Genomic DNA, 20,647 nt, shown 5'->3' with positions numbered 1-20,647 from the left:
CGATAGCGGACTTGTTTGCGGCCTGCAAGGTGACGTTAGCGCGTTGCGGCTTGGTTGACATGGCCGTCACGGGTAGGACGCTTACTGCTGCGCCGGTGTCGACTAAGAACCGAAGACCAGTATTCTTGTCTAGTACAAAAAACAGACGACTGGTTTCGGAACCGGCACCACTCGCCGCCTCTAGTGGTGGGTCTGGGCGTTTTCCGAGGCCGTGCATGGTGAAACGCATTTCTTGGCTTGCGCGCCGAAAGTACGATGGTACCAGCACGTACCTCGAGAGGGCGAGGGATGTCGAGGCCTACGCTGTCGGGAAGATGACCTTGGTCGTTGGCCTGCTGGAATGCGATCGGTGAGAGCGGCGATCTGTGCAGAGAGTCGTCCAATCTCCTTGTGGAACTCCTCGCGAAGGTTGTTGGCGTCACATGGAGGTGTCACCGCTTCGACCGAAGGAGTCGTGGGAAGCGATAGTCCGGACTGGTTTTGGACGTGTGCGATGGTGGGCACTGCGACTTCCATGACAGAGTCCGCGAGCTTTGCCAGATCCTCAAGGTTGAGTCCAGCGGCAGCGGCGAGAACCATGCGGACACCTGTCGGGAGCCGTTGCAGAAAAAGTTCTCGCAGCAGCGCTACATCGAATGTCGGCGCCTTCTCACCCAACAGTTGTTGAAGGCGACGCAGTAGTTGGGTTGGCTTGCGGTCGCCCAGCTCCTCTGAAGTAAGGAGCTGTTGTAGTCGGCGCTGTTCCGACGACGTGGTCCTCCGTATGAGCTCCGCCTTGAGGGTGTCGTAGGGGGAGTCTGCCGGCGGTGTGAGCACCAGATCCCGATTTTCCGCTGCGATGTTCGGCGGAAGCGCTGCGATGATGTAGTGGAACCTCTGGACTTGTGATGTTATCCGGGCCGTGGCGAACTGGCTCTCTACCTGGGCGAACCAGATCTGAGAGTCCGCTGGCCAGAACTGAGCAGTCGAAGGTGTAAAGCTGAAAGTCCACCAGTGGCGGGTTCACCAGACTGCGCCATGACGACTGGAAGCGATTGATGAGCTTGACGCAGCAGGGAAAGGGCTTCAGAGGTGCGGCGTTCCTCGGGTCACCAGTTTGTGGGTGTTAGGAAAGACGTCCGTCGATGCAAATCAACAAACTTATCTTTATCACCACACAAAAACTGAAAAGAACATAAAAAGGGGCTCCGCTGAGACCGCCCTGCTACATCGTCGAACGCTGCCAGGCTCGTGCTTTTCTCTTCGAACCCGGAGCTCGGTGCCGTCGGTGCTGTTCGTGCCGCGCGCTTGAAACGTCATTAGCTGTTGGCGTTGCTTGAGTCACCGCTCTGAGTCTCGCGCTTTGGCGCCACCGCTGTGAGTCTCGCGCTTTGGCGCCACCGCTCTAAGTCTCGCGCTTTGGCGCTACAGGTTCATAGATGATTTATTCTTTATCTTGAAACACTGCGAGGCGGACCTGGAAGATTTTATAGTTAATTACAACACTGTCTACCCAAAGATCCATGTCACTCACACTTACACTCAAACCGACATCAACTTTTGAACGCGACCCTTACAATAAGGTCGCGGGCGGCCGGTCGACTGTTCTCGAGGCGCCGCCGGCGGTGCGCTGGGGCTTGGAGCGCACCGGGCTGGGGTTGGGCACATTCGAGTAGGATGTGCTCGGCCCTTAGCTTGGCGGGTCCAGGACTTCGGCGTGGTGCTGGGGACCGTCGGCCTGCTGTTCGCGTTTGTTTAGGTTTACAACTGTGCATAGTGATATTGTTATTAGTGTTTATTGTTTATCTACCCCTCTTCCCCCCTCCCCCCTTGCTTTTTAATTCTGGTGTTGCAGGCCATCTGGTATGGGCCTCCGGCCTATCTGCCGCACCCCCGTCTCTCCTGAGCCTAAATAAATGAAATGAAATAAACAACAATGCTTTATCGCAAGCCAACAAATCGATGAATATTCCCGGTTTATAGATTCGCATGTCAGGGATCCTAACCACTCACTTCCATAGGAATATATGAAATATACCTATACCTAAGGGATCATGTCTTGTAACCTTGGACGTGTCTCCATTGTACGCGAACGACGTACACACCGAGAAGTCGTGTGAGACCAGTCTCTTTGGTAAATGACAAAAAAAGTTCTCCGACTAACGATCAATCTTTTTGAAACATTTTGTCACGTTTTCTGTCGAGTGTAATATTACTGTCATCACATCGCCGGCAGATATTTGAAGGCTATACGTGCCAGCTATGCATCAAAGTACTTTTTCGGAAAACGGCATTAGCAAATTAATAGACGTGCTAAGACGTCATCGTCACCAGGAACTCACGACATAAACAGCAAAATATTGAAAATAACTAAACCGCACTCAATTGTTTTTCTAGCAATATTGTTTAAATAGTCCTTTGATACCGGTGATGTTCCCGACGACTGTTGGGAAGGTAAGGTCGTTCCGGTTCACAAATGTGGCGATGCGTACTCCCCTCTAAATTACCGGCCCATATCATTAGCTTCTGTATCCTGTAAGCTCATGGAACATGCCATTCATTCTCAAGTTCTGCGATGCCTTAAACCGCATAAGTTCTTTATCGTAATCAGCATGACTTAAAAAAAAAACACACAAAAAAAAACACTGTCCTTGCAAAACACAGCTCGCTGTTTTCTGTTAAAATATTAATTTATATCTAGCAACTAGTTTTTGTCGTTTTTCTCAAATTTGTTAAATGCTTACACTCCCGTTTCCCATAAACTTTTACAAGCAAAGCTCTCCAAGCTGTCTCTTGACTCTTCCATTCATTAAGGGCTTTCTGACCTCTCGATTTCAGCCTGTGTAAATAAACAACTGCCATTTTCGAAGCGCTCCTGTAACATCCGGTATACCAAGAGCACCCTTTCTTAGACCCCTTTATATTCTCGTGTATATCAATGACCTCCTTCTTTCATTGTCTTCTAATGTTCGCCTATTTGCTGATGACTGCATAGTCTACAGAGGCGTAGCTAACACGAGGACTTGCTTAATCTACAGGCTGATCTAGACCGAATTTACGATTGGTGTTCAAAGTGGCGGAAGTTACGAAACACATCTCAATCCAAATGTCTCTCCTGCTATCAATCTTATCAAAAATTTCCCTCTTCATACTTTGTTGGCAATCTTAATGTTTATTTTGTGTCGACTTACAAGTATCTTGGCGTTCCCTTCATTCACAACCTTTCTTTGAAAACCCATATTGACATATCATTCCTGACTCAAACTGCACTCTTGGTCTCTTGCGCTGTAATCTTAGTCTGGCGTCCTCATCAGTGAAGCGACTCACATATGTCACATTAGTAGGTCCGAAACACGAATATCGACAGTCTGAGACCCCCATCTTAAGTACATCGTATCCGACCTAGAATCAGTTCGAAATCGTGCCGCTCTCTTTATAACGTCTTCATACTTTAGGTTTGTTTGTGTTTGTGAACTTTAATTAAATTTATCACCAAGCCTTTTGTGTTCGCGCAGGAGTGTCGCTAAATTATGACCTTTCCACAGGTTTTACTTAGATGATCATCTACACAATTCATTCATCTTGGCACCTCGTCGCATATCACCCCGGATTGATCACCCCGCAAAAGTTGGCCTCCCTTTCCCACGAACTAGAACTTTCCTTAAAAATTAATTTTTTTCCGGCGGCATTTGTGGACTGCAGCGGCATGCCCGAAGCCATCGTCTCTGTTCAAGACATCGATTCGTTCCGGCATATTTTAACCTGGATATTTTGCTAACCAACTCTTTTATATAATAACCTGACTCAGAATGTTTAAGGTATATAAATGCATAAATAAATAAATAAATTACCCTAATTACAAGGGCGAGCACCCAAGTCATTTTAAGAAAAGCATGCCCTATTCGCGACTCCAGCGACCTATAGGGGGCGCCACCACCAAACAAACATGGCGGCTGGGTCCAGGTCGCGTCGGCTCGGCCGGGCCGCCTGAATGGGTGGCGCATTCAATTTAACAGATTTTCTTTTGTTTAATGCCCAATGTTATGGGTATTTCAACTGAGACAGTTAAGTGTAGCCGGTGCGCATAAACTTGCCGAGCATAGTTTTGTTTTCCCGGTGTTTTTGGTTATTTTCATGTCAAACTTTCGTTTCAGAGACTTCGTTCAAAACCGAAACTATGGGCTCCGGAGAAACGGTAATAGACTCTAATTAGTTTTGATCATCTAAGGAAAGCGGCGATGGCTACAAAATTATTCCACCGAGAGTAATTTTTAGCTAACTCGCACGCCTCGACCATGTGACTTATCTGTCCGCGAAATTGAACTTTTGTACGTGTACGCGTTTCAAGAAACAGCTCCAGTCGCGTGCTCGGTCAGGAACACAGGCTGTAGAAAAATTAAGGAAATTAAGGAAGCTCTTCTTGAGCCAAGGAGGATATTAAACCGCTGGCGCTTCACTAAGCAGCTGATACTCGTATTTAAATTCAGGTTTCATTGGCAATCGAGAAGTCATTTTGACGAATATGCGGATTATGTATTATATTGCGTACTATGGTCCCACTAAAGCGATATTAGTATATTCTTCGGGTTGAAATATGAACTTAGTTGACTAACTATTAGGCGAACTGCTGAACAAAAGTATATTTGACAAACAGAGAGATACTACTTAAAATTAGCCAAATGGTTCTAGCCGGTAGAACAGAGACGAATGCGGACAATCTGAGGAGCGTCTTCATCAGAGATTCACTCAGACCTCTCTCTCTGCATTGAACTTGACTTCGAATCCTGAACGGATAAAATGAGTATTTTTTTGTGGCCGGTCAACCTGAGCAATGTAGACGTATATTGCTGCTGGCTTCGACAGGGGTTATAATATAAATATTGGAGGCGCGATAGATTCTAATGACGTGACACCTTCTAACTTTGCGAGACGAGTCCCCCACCTTTTGAAAGCAGATAATTTCCCTCATTCATCATTTGCAGCGAGCAGGGTTTCTGAATCAAGTAATTGCGAAATTAGCCCAACTCCTTCAGTGTGGTCTTTTTCGGCGAAAAGCAGCCAAGATGAATAGCCAACGCACCGGCCGGCGTTAGTGGCTCAAACTTGAAGCTAATCAAGCACAACCAAACTCAAGAAAAGCCGCCATCGAACCTTCCCATTTATTTGACTGCAACATTGGTGTTCCCTCCAGTGAAACACTTCGTCTGTCGACCTCATCCTACATCCTTATAAAGAAACCACTTATCAGTTACCAAGCAGTCGTCACTTTGAATGTGATTAGAGACAGACAAGAAATCAAAACGTTTTCCGTGATTCCTCCCCATCCAAAAAATTGAAAACACGCGACCGTGTGTTGTGGAGTAAACGGGCTTTCAAACACGTAATGGAAAGAAACAATCTACTGAGGCTTCCCCACACTAATGAAAGGAAAACTCAAGAAATTTTCGGACCTTCGTCAAATTACATTGCTCGCCCCCGCGCCGACAGCACGTGTCCGCGAAAGCCACCGAGACGCGGCGGTGCGCGGAGCGACCTGGACCGACTGGTTCCCGGTTTTCCCGCTTGGCGGCGTCCGTTTTGCTGAAGTCGCGAATACACCAACTCATGTTTACAAACAAACCGGAGCGCCCCTAGTGGACGCCACCGGCGCCGCGCATGCGCGGTGGATGGTGGGCAAGAAGCCCGCCGTCGCCCATAAACAAACCATTGAATTGCGTTGTTGTCGTCATCGGTGGGAGTCCGCGTGCCTTTTCTCACGTTGGAATTGTTGATTCTACGTCCTCCTAACAATATCTGACTACTTGAGCGGCTTCAGCAAAACTAACGAGGCAAAACTTTGCGTGAATAATGTGACGTGCGGCGTTTCATTTCACGTGGACGCCGCACAATAGGCGCTAGAGCCTGACTCCCACGATGAGATTCTGCTCGCTGTTTTCAGACGCGACGTTGATTGGAGTGCCAAAGCTTGGACCGTAGCTGAGATGGTGGACATCGATACTGCAAACCGCAAGTAGAATCGAGCATTGCGAGTCGGTGATGGCCACTGGTAACAATGATGATCAACATCTTCTTGTATCTTTTTGCACTTAGCCTACTTACCCCAACCAACCTTCAAAAGTGTTTTGACGCCTGCACTTAGTTCTTATCGCAATTACCGGGTCAACGTTTGGTTTACGGGCCGCTGTCGTTTGAACGAGCTGATGACAAAAAGCAGCCAAGTTTGAAAGAGCAGACGACAGTTCGAACGCATGCGCAATGGGTTACGGGCAAACCACTCGAATGTCACGTTGTCGGCGTCTGTGTGAGTCTGCATACTCTTTTCCGCGTTGGAATTGTCGATTTTACGTCCTCATCGCAATGTCTTACCAGTTTAATCGCCTGAGCGAAATTATCAAGGCTTGTTACGCCGCTAAACTTTCTGAAAATAATTTGACATGCGGCGATTCATTCGCGTGAACGCCGCAAAAGGGACGCCAAAGCCATGTTGAGATTCTTCTAGCTATTTTCGGTAGCGGCGTCGATCGTGTTGCAGAAGTGTAGAAAGTAGCGGCGATGATCGACGTCGATATTGAAAATCGGAAGCGGGAACAGACCAGGCGTAACAAGTCGGTGATGGCCACCGGTACCAATGATCAACATCTTGTATCTACTGTTTACAGCGAGCCTACTTAAGTCTTTTGAGGCCTGCAATTACTTCTTATTGCAATCACCGGGTCAAAGTTTGGTCTACGGGGCGCTTTTGTTTGAACGAGCAGACGACAAAAAGCAGACGTTTGAAAGAGCAGACGAAAGTTCGAACGATCAGGCGGCCGTGTGAATTTGAAGACGCACTGAACCCGTGGGTGGTTCGGACAACTTGGCGATTTCCTCTCGTTTAAGTTGGAACAAAGTAAATACATCTGGCGTCCACAAAGTGTTGCCCGCACACGCAATCGTAGTTCGACAGCGTCTGGTTTGCCCTCTTCACGGCTACCATGCATGTTCTCGGACAAACGGAGGGGGCGGAAACACATGAAAACTGATCTTCAAACCTTTCCAGACTCTCTTGGTACAACCCCCGTCGCAGCAGTTTGACGAGAAGGCAGGTTTTTTGTCTCGTTTCTTCCAAAGGAACACGGGAATGCATGTCTGGCACGGCGACTTCTGCCTACCGCCCCAGACCGGAAGTGCGTCCGGCGCGCCACCACCGCGGCGTGACGTTGGAGAGTTGAGTTTGTGTATGCACCTTTTCCACAAGGGCGCAGCCATCTTGAATGTCGTCACTTCTGGTGTGCGGAAAAACATCGCTTTGATCTCTCCACGCCGCTGGAATGTGTTTACGAAAAATCCGTAATAGCCACGCATTCTTGTTTTCCCTCGCCTATATTTTCCCGAATATTCCAGGTTGGAATGTTTTGTTATTTTTTGTCCCGCATACCAGATACGGAACCCACGTGACTGAGAAAGAGAGGAAACAGAAAACGTCTATAGCAGGCCCACCGTTCTAAATACATCTGCTAAAAAACAAATATTTTGATGCGAGCGCTCAAAACCATACGAATTTGTTGACACATCGAAACTAACCGGCAGGTGTAATTGACAATGCGATCGATAAATCCAGAATGTTAAACCTCACCGACTTCTTGGAAAACCGCTTACCGCAGAGCGACACACAATAAACAAATCTGTGTCTCACCTAAAGCATTAACTATCCCAACGTTAATAATATTTTAGGAAGCCGCTACAACATGCGCGAGCAAAGTGACCGTCTAAAACGCGCATTTACAACTTCTCCGGGGGTGATATATAGACGATCACGCAACGTTATTGACAGGCTTGCAAATGTTCCGTTAAACTCATCACTGCGACGCAACGAATGCAGGCCATGGAATACACCGCAGTCTTTAATCTCCTAGGAAGTTCAGCAAACAAACAGAGTCAGAAGCACGCGTTCGCACTACTCAATGAAAATTAAAGGAGAACAATGGTAGAGGCCGGAAATTCAGAAAATATAGATTCTTGGGGTAGCCAGAGAAATCGCCAAAGTACCCTTTAATAATGTCCTGCGAATGAAAATTAATTCAATACTCCGTCTTTACTCGTTTTTGACGCGTTACAACACAAGACGTTTGATGCCAACGTGCAAGAGTAATCTCTAATAGAGCGTTAGTTAGTTGGAAATAAGGCTGTAACACTAAGCTTTTAGTTTTCCTGTTTCGTGCGTGTTATGCAAGGAATCAGCTGTTAGACCACTTAATGTTAGACGCCAACATGAACCAATGATAATTCTGGTAGAGCGCCAATCCTTCATTGGCACGTGTCAGGGGTTTACAATTTAATGCTTCTGACTTACAGGCCAAAAAAATAAGAAAGGTGGACTGAGAATCTTGTGTGAAATCATTGTAAAACTACAAAACCAAAAAACAAAGAAGAAGGCGATCATCTTATAGATATTCACGCCAGCGCTCGAGCGGCTAATTAATTGTTAAAACAGCGAGGTTGCGATAACGAATTGCGTTATGAACGTGAGTTTCAATATAATGGTCTTTGCACCCACTGCGTTCTTCAAAAACGTTCTAAAAGCAAATCCAACTTTCTTCCACATCTAAACGTTTTAAAGTGGCAAACTCAAAACCAATGCATAGCCATAATAACAAACAAATGCAAGTCCAAACTGGTGCTCATCTGTCCGATCCAATCGGTGTGTGACGTGTTGACGTGATAGACGTGACACGCGTTCTCCGCTTGTTTCGGTTTATGTGAACGCGCCTTTCTTTCCGTATTCACGTGCTGTCATTGTGCAGCAACTTCTCCGGAGATGTATGCTCACATGCGCAACGCGGACAAGCACACGCCTGTGCTGCCAGTGTAACCGATGCAACACTTCACGCCGAAACACACAGAGGATTTCGATAAATAAAACAAGGCTCGCTTTCTGGCAGGCCGTTGACGGCGGCGGCCGCGGAATCTACGACGCGGAAGTTGTAATGCTGGGAGGTGAGTAATTTATTTTGTGTTCTTGCTACAACTACGACAAAGTAAAACTCGTTTTGTATACAAAGAAAGGTTATTCGTGAATTGCGCTCAGATGAAATGCATTATTGTCTTATCTCTTCATACAAGTAACTCCATGATCTCTTAACATTACACTCCGTCGCTACCATTGCCTTTAAATTCTGTAATGCTATTCGCACGACATCCTGCGCTTCAACCGGAAGTAGCTATTCGCACGACGAGAAACCTTTTGCTTCTCGCCTGGCTTCCGGGGAGAGAGAAGGGAAAGGGGGGGGGGGTTGGTAAACACGCCTCAGTGAATCACACGCTAGCTTTTAGCCGTTTCCAGAGTTAATGACGTAAACCTATACCGCATATGAAACACCGTATCTAAAAAATGAAACGCGTAAGATATAGCGTAGATTTGTGGTAACGCTGCTGCTTCACATGCAGCGGACCCACAAGCGTTTGGCGATATGACAACGTAGTTTTACGAGTATCGCTGTAAAATCAAACACGTTGTCCACGGTACGTCGCAGGACGATAGGTAGCCCAGTCCCACCAATCAATTAGATCATAAAGTCTCCGTGTGATGGCGCGATCCTGGCGTCATGCGAGTAGCAACTTCCTGTCGAGTCACTCTTCTACAATAGGTAGTTTATAGGCCCGTTCAAATCGGCCAGAAAGTTCTGAACGAGTTCTGTACGAGTTCAGAGAAATGGAGGTGTCGCACAGCGGCAGCGCAGAGCCAGTGCAGCCGCCGCGGTAGTACTGGCGCTGTGAACGGCTTTCGGGGCGGAAGCGGAGGGTGTCGTCTGCATCTGATGGCTTTTGTTTCTCCAGGACAAGTATCACGTGACTGCGTCGGCGAATGAAATTTTATGACTTTCATAATTCATGTTTCATTCGTTATTTTGAACAAGAGTTTAGGGTTGCATATTACTTAGCCCCTTTGTTGAACATCTGATCAAAATTTAACTTAAGCAGCGCGAATACAGTGACTTCACAACCTACGAAACAAGACCCACCGATTTAGTACTGACCACAACCAAGTCGGTGGTGGTCGCGGCCAGTGATTTCCCTACACACCTCCCAGGGGGAGTGTATCCTCCCTTGTTTTTCTGAAGGCACCCTCTTAATTCGCAACGAGTCCTCTATTCTCAATTCCCCCTGCCCCCTCACCCTCCCCCCCCCCCCCCCCCCCCCCCCCTCATTTCAATTCCTGGGGAAACCGATGGTCGCGGCTTCGGAGGCTAGTCAAGGGAAAAAACAGATTCTGGGACTACATTGTTCTAAGGTCGAGCTTTTTTTCACTTTGTCGGTACAAAACTTAGCAAACAGGAATCAATCGAAAGTACCGTTGCGTAGGCGTCGAAATTGGCATTCCGAACGCCAGTTTTCTCGCAGTTTGCTCGCGCGTTTTTGAGGCTGTTGTTGTCTGTCGAAGCTAATCGAGTGTTGGAATGTAAAGGACGCGCAGCATTATCATCGCATTCCCTTCTGCGGTACTTTTTCGGTCTCCATACTCACGTGAGTTCGGCAAAGGAAGTGTTCGTCCGGCGTCTCGTCACTAGCGTAGCTACCGATGCATGTTCCAGCTCAATGCGTGTTGACGTGTGCACCGTCACCTCGGAATAAAAGAGACCAACTGGAAAAATTAAGCCTACGTACATTGTAATGCGACGGTGATCCATACCGTGTTTATTTGAGCTGTACGCCAAGGAAAGCAGCAAATAGAATCGACGAGTGTGAAACTCTACGGCCACAGCGTCCGCCGCCACCGCACGAGGCTAATAGCTCTCATTTTCATTGACACGTTTGCTTCAAATCTCATTAATACCCGTCTGCACTGTACATACTCTGCACTACACAGTTAGCTCGTCCATGTCATCAATGCTTTCTTGCATTTCACCAACATTAACGAACCGAATAAAAATTTTAAGCTAAAATAATGTTCTCTCGCAAACATGTGCAAGAAAAAAAAATCGACAATACTTTTTTTTTATCTTTTGTTTAGATGGCATTTCGCTTACGTGGGTCTTGACGTGATTCACGTGTCCCGCTTTGTCCGCTTGTTCCGGTTTATGTGAACGCGCCTTTCTTTCCGTACTCACGTGCTGTCACTGTGCAGCGACTTCTTAGGAGATATATGCTTACACGCGTTACGCGGACAAGCACACGCCTGTGCTGCCAGTGTCACTGATGCAATGCTTCACGCCGAAACACAAAGAGGATTTCGATAGAGAAAACAAGACTCGCTTTCTGGCAGGCCTTTGACGGCGGCGACCGCGGAAGCCACGACGCGGAAGTTGTAATGCTGGGAGGTGAGTAATTTATTTTGTGTTCTTGCTACAACTACGACAAAGTAAAACTCGTTTTGTATGCAAAGAAAGGTTATTCGTGGCGAGCGCTCAGATGAAATGCATTATTGTCTTATCTCTTCATACAAGTAACATCATGTTCTCCTAACATTACGCTCCGTCGGTACCAGTGCGTTTCACTGAGGCGGAGTTCCTGCTTACCCCCAATCAATAATGCTATTCTCACGAAGTCGTGCGACTCAAACGAAAGTTGCTATTCGCACGACGAGAAACCTTTTGCTTCTCGCCTGGCTTCGGAGGAGAGAGAGGGGAAAGGGGGAGGGGGTTCGGTAAACACGCCTCAGTGAATCACACGCTAGCTTTTAGCCGTTTCCAGAGTTAAAGACATAAACCTATACTACATATGAAACACCGTATCGAAAACGCGAGACGCATAAGATATAGTGTAGCTTTGTGGTAGCGCTGCTGCTTCACATGCAGCGGACCCACAAGCGTTTGGCGATATGACAACGTACTTTTACCACTATCGCTGTAAAATCAAGCGCGTTGTCCACGATACATCGCAGGAGGATATGGAGCTCACTTCCACCAATCACTTAGATTATGAAGTCTCCGCCAGATGGAGCGATCCTCGCATCGTACGAATAGCAACTTCCTGTCGAGTCAAGGGGTGTCCAAACAGAACACTATAAGCACACGACTCCGACAAATCGTGAAAATCGAAGCGGACACTTCTATTTTTACGATTTGTCGGAGTCGTAAAAGTTTTTGCAGGCGTCGTGAAAAGTTTTCACGATCCCGACTTCTCTCCTCGCCTCCTCCACTTTTCTCTGACGTTGCACGCCACCAGCGTCTTGCTCACCTTGCCAACGCCCTCGCGTACCGCCGTCGCCTCGGCTCGAAGGCCAAGGGGTCCGGCTTCGGGTGGATTTGGGACATTCCTGCGTCGAAGGGTGCGTTTCGCCCGCCTCGGATCTGCTTTCTTTGTCGAGATTCACTTTCGTCGTGATGGCGTCCAACGCGGTTCCGTATTGTGAGCGGAGGCCTTGAGCGATTGACCGACAGCCAACAGAGCGTGTGAGTGGCTCTCCGAACCCACGGGATGAGCAGAGCAAGGCCGCCGTGGAGGAAGCGAGGGGAAGATTTGACGGGGGGAACTTTCCCCCCGAGAGCTTGGACGGAGGGAAATTTCCCCCGACGGCCGGAAGCGGAGCGCGGCACGATTTGCCGGAGTCGTGAGGTTTGTAGTATTCTGTTTGGACAGGCCTTCACTCTTCTACAATAGGTAGTTGATAGGCCTGTTCAAATCGGCCAGAAAGTTCTGAACGAGTTCTGTCCGAGTTCAGAGAAATGCAGGAGTCGCACAGCGGCAGCGCAGAACCAGGGCAGCCGCCGCGGTAGTACTGGCGCTGTGAACGGCTTTCGGGGCGGAAGCGCAGGGCGTCGTCTGCATCTGATGGCTCTTGTTTCTCCAGGACAAGTATCACGTGACCGCGTCGGCGAATGAACTTTTATGCCCTTCATAATTCATGTTTCAGTCGATATTTTGAACAAGAGTTTAGGGTTGCATATTATTTTGAACATCTGATCAAAATTTAACTCAAGCAGCGCGAATACAGTGACTTCACAACCTACGGAACAAGACCCAGAGATTTAGTACTGACCACAACCAAGTCGGTGGTGGTCGCGGCCAGTGATTTCCCTAAACACCTCCCAGGAGGAGTATATCCTCCCTTGCTTTTCTGGAGGCACCCCCTTAGTTCGACACGAGTCCTCTATTCTCAATGCCCCCTCCCCCCCCTCTCCCCTAAAATGTAGACAACCCCCTCATTTCAAATCCTGGGGAAACCGATGGTCGCGGCTTTGGAGGCTAGTCAAGGGAAAAAAACAGAATCTTGGGCTACATTGATCTGAGGTCGAGTTTTTTTTTTCACTTTGTCGGTACAAAACATAGCAAACAGGAATCAATCGAAAGTACCGTTGCGTAGGCGTCGAACTTGGCATTCCGAACGCCGGTTTTTTCGCAGTTTGCTCGAGCGTTTTTGAGGCTGTTGTGGCCTGTGAAAGCTAATTGAGTGTTGAAATGTCACGCACGCGCAGCATTATCATTGCATTCCCTTCTGCGGTACCTTTTTGGTCTAGATACTCACGTAAGTTCGTCAAAGGAAGTGTTGGTCCGGGGTCTTGTAACTAGCGTAGCTACCGATACATGTTCCAGCTCAATGCGTGTTGACGTGTGCACCGTCACCTCGGAATAAAAGAGACGAACTCGAAAAATTAAGCCTACGTACATCGTGATGCGACGATGATCCATGCCATGTTTTTTTGAGCTGTACGTCAAGGAAAGCAGCAAATAGAATCGACGAGTGTGAGAATTTATGGCCACAGCATCCGCCGCCACCGCACGAGGCTAATACCTCTCATTTTCATTGACACGTTTCCTTCAAATCTCTTTGATACCCGTCTGCACTGTACATACTCTGCACTACACAGTTAGCCCGACCACGTCATCGGTGCTTTCTTGCATTTCATTAACATTAACGAACCGAATAATAATTTCCCGCTAAAATAATGGCCTCTCACAAATAGGTGCAAGGAAAAAAATGTCAATATTTTTTTTTCTACCTTTTGCGTAGATAGCATTTCGCTTACGGACGTCTTGAATAAGCTGTTTCAAATTTACCTTAATTATTAAAAAAAACGTATATTTTAATTAGCCATTTTAGGGAAATACCGAAAACCACAACATGAGTCAATTTACAAAAAAATGTTAAGTGCGTACTTTGTTTATCAACGTGCCTAAAATCCGAGCAATTTCAGAGCGGCGTTTTCGACTTCCTACCACCTGCCCTTTCGCTGGGTCAGCTGTGAGATGGTTGCACAAGGGGCAACGATAGAGCATCCCACGGTTCCTGTGAGATGCAAGTCTTTACAAAATTAACATCGGACGTATAACCTTTTTGAATGGCTTATGTGTTCGATGGCGTGCATGCGTACTTCGTTTTTTTTTCCTTTGTGTCGCCGTTCCAGGAAATAAATAGCGCCTGGCTGAAGTGAGAAATTTAATGTCTAGGAAGCACTTAAGCAGGAAGCCTTCGCCTTCGTGTTGTATTTCTGTCCATCTTAAAGTCTAGAAAGGTGCAGCGGCGGACGGTAGAATGAGAGCAACGACGTTTTATTTAATGGCCGTTTCTCTGCTTGTCACGTGAGTGTTTACACATAGTTATTGATATAACTATTGTTATATTTCACCCACCCTTTATTGTTGCCTTCCATAATTCGTTGAAATCTGCAGCTCTCCCAAAGCAGACGTATTACTCCTTCAACACAGGCGATTATTTTGGTCTTTATAGGTTTTTTGAAAATTACGACTGGTCATCCGTTTTGAAGGACGATTCTGTCGACTCAGCGGCGAAGTCGGTTACGACGGTAGTGAGAAATGGAATGGAAAACTTTATTCCAAAACGGTCATCGAAACCTAGAAAGTATCCTTCGTGGTATTCTAAAGATCTAATATATTACATAAAGAAAAAATCACATTGTCACAAATTGTATAAAAAAAATGGATCGCAAATGTGGTATGCTAAGTTCAGCATTTATCGGTCTCTTGTTAAAAAGTTGTTTATTCATGACGAGTGTGTGCATTTAAACGCAGTAGAAAATAGTATTTTTCACAAACCAGATAAGTTTTGGAAATTTGCTAGACAACATACAAAAGGCAGTACACACGGTATCTGTCTAAAAAGAAATTCTGATTATCTGTCTAACCCGAAGGATATCGCTAACTTTTTTGCAAGTCATTTCAGTGGTTGTTTTTCCTCCGATGTTCCTAAAGATAGTGCATTTCTTGACGATCCTGTCTACTCTGATGTTTGTGCAGTAGACAAAGTCACTGTTAGCGAGATCTTGGCGGCTATAAGGAAACTGAAGCCGAAACTAACATCTGGTACAGATAATGTGCCTAACTTTATTGTTAAAGGTTGCTCGAATCTTTTTGCGCCTATCTTAGAGCATATATTTAATATTTCATTGAGTAAGGGTATATTTTCATCTCTGTGGAAAGAGTCTATTGTTGTTCCTATTCATAAGACGGGGGATACTTCGCAAGTTGGGAACTATCGCCCTGTATCACTGCTATGTTCTTTTTCAAAAGTATTTGACATAGTGATGCACACCCGTCTGTCTTTTTATTTCAAGCGCTCTATCAGTTCTTTTCAGCACGGTTTTATCAAGGGGCGCTCAGTCGAGACAAACCTCTGTACTTTCCTCGATTATTCAGTGCCTTTTGTTTGTAATCGCGGTCAAGTTGACGTTGTTTATTTTGACCTCTCGAAAGCCTTTGACAAGGTGAACCACGCTTTGCTGCTGCACAAATTGTCACGTAATGGCGTTTCTCCTGTGCTTTTATTATGGCTTCAAAGCTACCTGACTGACCGTCGTTGTGTCGTACGCATTTTAAATAACTTCTCTGATCCTTTTTATCCGTCATCGGGAGTACCACAGGGCTCCAATTTGGGTCCACTATTGTTTTTGATCTTTATCAATGAGATATCTAATTGCGTAGTAAACTCAAACGTGCTGTTATTCGCAGACGACATCAAGCTCTTTTTAAGTATTAGTTTGATCGATGACTGTGACCTTCTTCAGAGTGACGCATCGCATATTTTAGACTGGTGTCGGGAAAATTGCTTAATCATCAATCCAGAAAAAACGAAGGTCATGTCTTTCAGTAAAAAACGTGAAATTATACACTATTCATACTCAATTGATGATAAGTGCATTTTAAGAGTATCATCGCTTCGTGATCTAGGAGTGTACTTTGACACTACTCTGTCCTTTGGCTGCCATGTCTCCCATATTGCCTGTTCTGCATTTAGATTACTTGGAATGATTACTCGATTAACTAGAAAGTTTGCGAACTATGCTTGTTTCCTTCGTTTATTTTGTTCTATTATCAGATCGAGATTAGACTTTGGCTCTGTGGTGTGGAATTCACTGACACTACGTGATGCAGCTAAAATAGAGTCAGTTCAGAGACGTTTTGTGCGCATAATCTATGACAAATACCTTGGCCGAAGGCATTTTTACAACTATGAACTCCTGCTCGACAAATTTGGCCTACAGTGTCTATCCCTCAGAAGATTATCGCGCGATGTTGGTTTCTTATATAAAATAGTTCACGGGGACATTGACTCAACACTTTTGTTCACAGTGAACTTTAACGTACCGACTCGCTCAAATAGGACAGCTCTCACTTTTTATCCCCACAATCAACACATGACATCACCAACAACAAGAATGCAGACAAGTGTAAACAATCTTGGGCATGAAAAGTTTGATATTTTTGATAGCTACGTAAATCTCAGTAGACAATTAGATGAGATTATTTTCCGTCGCTAAAAATGTACTGTCGTGTTTTGTTGCATGCTAGTTTTATCAGTGGAGCATGTTTTACAGTTGTGCAATTTGTTTTTTTTTCACTGTGCCACATTGTAGACCTTTGTTGGTTGTTAATTGGCACAAATAAAGGCATTATGATGATGATGATAACGCTTTATTTCAATAAATTCATTCAATCTTTAAACGCAAAGATTTAGAAAAAACTATTATCATGAGTGTGATCGTATACAATACACTTTGATTTGTGCACTTCAGTTATCTTTCTTTTAATGCACCATGATGGAGCATGCCGTTAAACAATTATATGCCAAGGCTCATTAAATCTTCTACGTTAAAAAAATGTTATTGAAATATGCCGTTGAAAGTATTGCCATTGATGCTTCAATTTTCTATGGCTTAACAAAAGCAAATATGTACTTGTTCTATGCCCTAACAACAGCAAATATGTACGAAATTTATTGTTTCGGTATTTTTGTCGAAAAACGTGCATTCTCCCCTCATACAATGCCCGAAGAAGCTCTTTGAAATACATTAAATAAAAAACAATAAAAAAATAGAGTACGCTAAAATAAAAGGGTTTAAGAAAGGCTGAAATATGTCAAGGAGAAGCTAATAATTATACCTAGTATCGATTCGCAAACTTCACGGCCTATGGGAGCGCACATAGCGGCTTTCAAATCGGTTGTCATCTGGACGATCGTCGTAAAACACCAGTACGAGGCTGGGTCTGCGACTCGTAATCCTAGTTTTCCTGTATACGAGCGGTATTTTAGGATATCCCTCCGAACCGAGGTTTCTGGAGAAGAAGGGCAGGCTTGGTATAGCAACATGCAGATTGACTTTTATACTTAGCGGACTTTGTACGGTATTGTTCGCTTTGTTTGTATTCTTAGGTTAAACGGAGCCTAACTTATACTTTTGTTTTCCGCAGTGCCAACTTAGTTGGGGCATGCATACGTGGAAATGATGCCTACTACAGAGGGGTTGAACAATTCTGCAACAAAGGAGTAAGAAGCTCAATATTTTCTGTTGTTTCGGGCAAATCCTCACGGCATTTGAAACTATTAGTCGTATCTCCTGAATATAAACCCCGTTAATAGGGGTATTATACCGCTACTTGGACGAATACATCGAATTCGTCCGCACCCACTTTTACCTGGTTAACATTGAAACACTCAATCTGGACTATGAGCCGATAATTAAAAAAAAAAAACTAGGTAAAAAAATGTTTTTTTCTCGTTTGCGGCTCGACAAGCTTTGTAAAAACTCTCCATAAAGGCAAAAAAAGAAACAAACCACTTCATTGAAATGTTTGAGTGAAAGAGTGCAATCAGACGTTCACTCCTGGTCCTTGTTGATTGCCTTTCCAGGGACAGATAGGACCTTGGCATTGAACAGTGACTCTGTTTCTCTGGGTTTTCTATTGAAATGAGTCACTTGCACATCTTTTCCTATCTATGCTGCGGATCGCAGGAATCGGCCCGCTCATCACAATCCCGCACGTTAACAACAAACATCTCGCAGGACATATGGTCACAGCAGATTTCTGGGCCGAGGTCATTTCGTCACAGAAACAGGCGGCACAGGGAATTTGCAAAGTCGACTGTGCTCCAATTGAAATTGAAAGTGTAACTTTTGACTTTGAAGTACTTTTTATACGAACTATAGATGCTCCAAGGGTGGCACAAGCTGTCAAACGTACCCTATAAAAATATTGGGACGTTTATGAATCCCTTGCATTCGGTAAGAGTTTATTCGGAAAGGCTCTAACCAAATGAATACTTAAATAGGCAACGATTCGCGCGTTGGAAGGTTTCGCAACTTTTAATTTCTACATTCTTTTTAGTGCCACAAGTAAAAGAAAAAACGCCACCTTCACCAGAAATACTGCAATTCCTCATGCCTAATCGCAAAGTAAAAATGAGCAGTCCTGCGATAATCCAGAGTCGTCAGAGTCACAGCTGCGACACGTGACGGGGAAGCCGTTGGGCATCGGCGTCGTGCTCACGCACCCTGAGATGCGTGAACAAAAGGGTTCGGAACAAAATAGGCACCTCTTTTGTTCCGAACGTTTTTGTTTTGACTAATTTTATTCCGAATGCTTTTGTTTGTTTTTCGTTTCGGAACGCGTGAGAGTGCGTCTCCCGGCACGAGGTCTTGTCCTTGACAGTGCTGTGACGCCATCTTGTGATAGGCTAGCCTTTCTTCCAGTGGGTGGAGGAGGAAACAACTTTATTAAAGAAAAAAAAGAAAAAGAGACTTGTTCTAGGTGGGGCCCCTAGTCTAGGGTTCCAGTGCTTTCCGCCGCCATTTTCGCCCGCTCAATCAACTCTTGCTGGCTTTGAACGGACGAGCTGAGCAGCGCAGCTTCCCAGGTCTCGTTGGCAGTGTTGGGTTTAGGAGCGAGAGAGGGATTAGATAGGCATGCCCACGTTACATGGTAAAGTGTAAGATACTCCCCAGAATGCAGGCACTTATCGGAGTATCTATCGGGATAGAATTTGTGTAGGTTAGCTAAGTGTGTGAATGTATTTGTTTGTATTTGACGCCGGGCCGCAGCCTCCTCGCGAGAAAGGTTCTGGTCCGGAGGGGAGAAATGATATCTCATTTTCCTCTGATGGGCAAAGATCTTCGAGAACTGATTTGGTACCGGTTGTGGATGGTCCATTTGTAGTGAAGGTGCCCGGATGATATTTGCTCGGGCAAGTGCTTGTATATTTCCTTCGACGGACTCGTGTCCCGGTGTCCACACCGACTTGACGTTGGGAATTACATATACACTTTTGAGTAGGAGTTGGTTTGCTTGCGGTGATATCCTGCCTGCTTTGTAGCGTCTGGTAGCTGCTTAAGAGTCAGTGAGGATTACAAGACGGGAGGGTTTCGTTGGGCTCGTGATAGTAAGTGCTTTAGCCATCTCCTCAGCCACTACTGGAAGGGTGGTTTTAACTGAGGCTGTGACGATCGTGTTCATCTTGTGGTCGATAACACTTGCAACCGCTGCAGTACGGTCCGGATAAGCTGCCGCGTCTGTGTATCTGACGTTCTTCTGGTCATCGTAGGTCTGTTGAAGAGCCTCGCCTCGTCCCTTCCGGTGGCCCTCGTGCAGGGACGGATTCATGTTGCGCAGGACTGGTGCCCTCTGGATCTTGTCTCGGAGTACCTGTGGCATTTGAGCGGTCTCTTGATAGGTGCTTGGAATGGGTATTACTAGGGAGCAGGGATGGGAAAAATACATGCAAATATGTATCAAAATACAAATACAAAATATTTCGTCAAAAATGTATTTAATTACAAATCTAATTACATTTCCAAAAAAAGCATTGAAGTAGAAGATACAAATACAACCAAATGTATTTGGTCTCCTCCAAATACATTTCCAAATACATTCCTCAAAATTTGCCTCAGCGACTTCCGGGCACCTACAACGGGTTTCTGGGTATCTCATTTAAATTTTGCATCACACACTCGGGAGTTAGTGTGCCAGGCTCTACTAACGTAATAGAAATATAATCACAAAATAATGTAATGAGCTTGGACGTAATAGGGGAATAAAGTACAGAGCTTCAAGCAGCTCTTTTTTTGGCGATTACATTTTGGTATAGACCAACAAAGAACCGAGACGACCAAGACGCGCAGCACTAGCTAGAGAGTTTTTTATTGTTGCGATTCGCACCAGTTACGAAAATCTGGACGACCCGCGCATTTAGAATGTTCCAGGCAAAAATATGGATGGAAATCAGGCTGGAAAGCATCACAAGTTGTCACACGCACTTATTTAGCCAGTCTGCCTGTGAACGTCGATTTCGTCACTATTCTTGCCCTGGACTAGCACCGTAATCACGAAGTCACTAGACGCTTGTGCTTGATTGAGAGACACTGCTTTCGGTGCAGAACGTAGTTTTCTTCCTGCTCTGGACAGTGTCTTTAAAATGAAGCCGGAGGAGAAAAAGGAAAAGGCCGAATAAAGGATGGAG

This window comes from Ixodes scapularis, unplaced genomic scaffold, assembly GCF_016920785.2.
Source record: "Ixodes scapularis isolate PalLabHiFi unplaced genomic scaffold, ASM1692078v2 ptg002564l_1__unscaffolded, whole genome shotgun sequence".
Lineage (NCBI taxonomy): Eukaryota > Metazoa > Arthropoda > Arachnida > Ixodida > Ixodidae > Ixodes > Ixodes scapularis.
Note: the sequence above shows the minus strand (reverse complement) of the source record.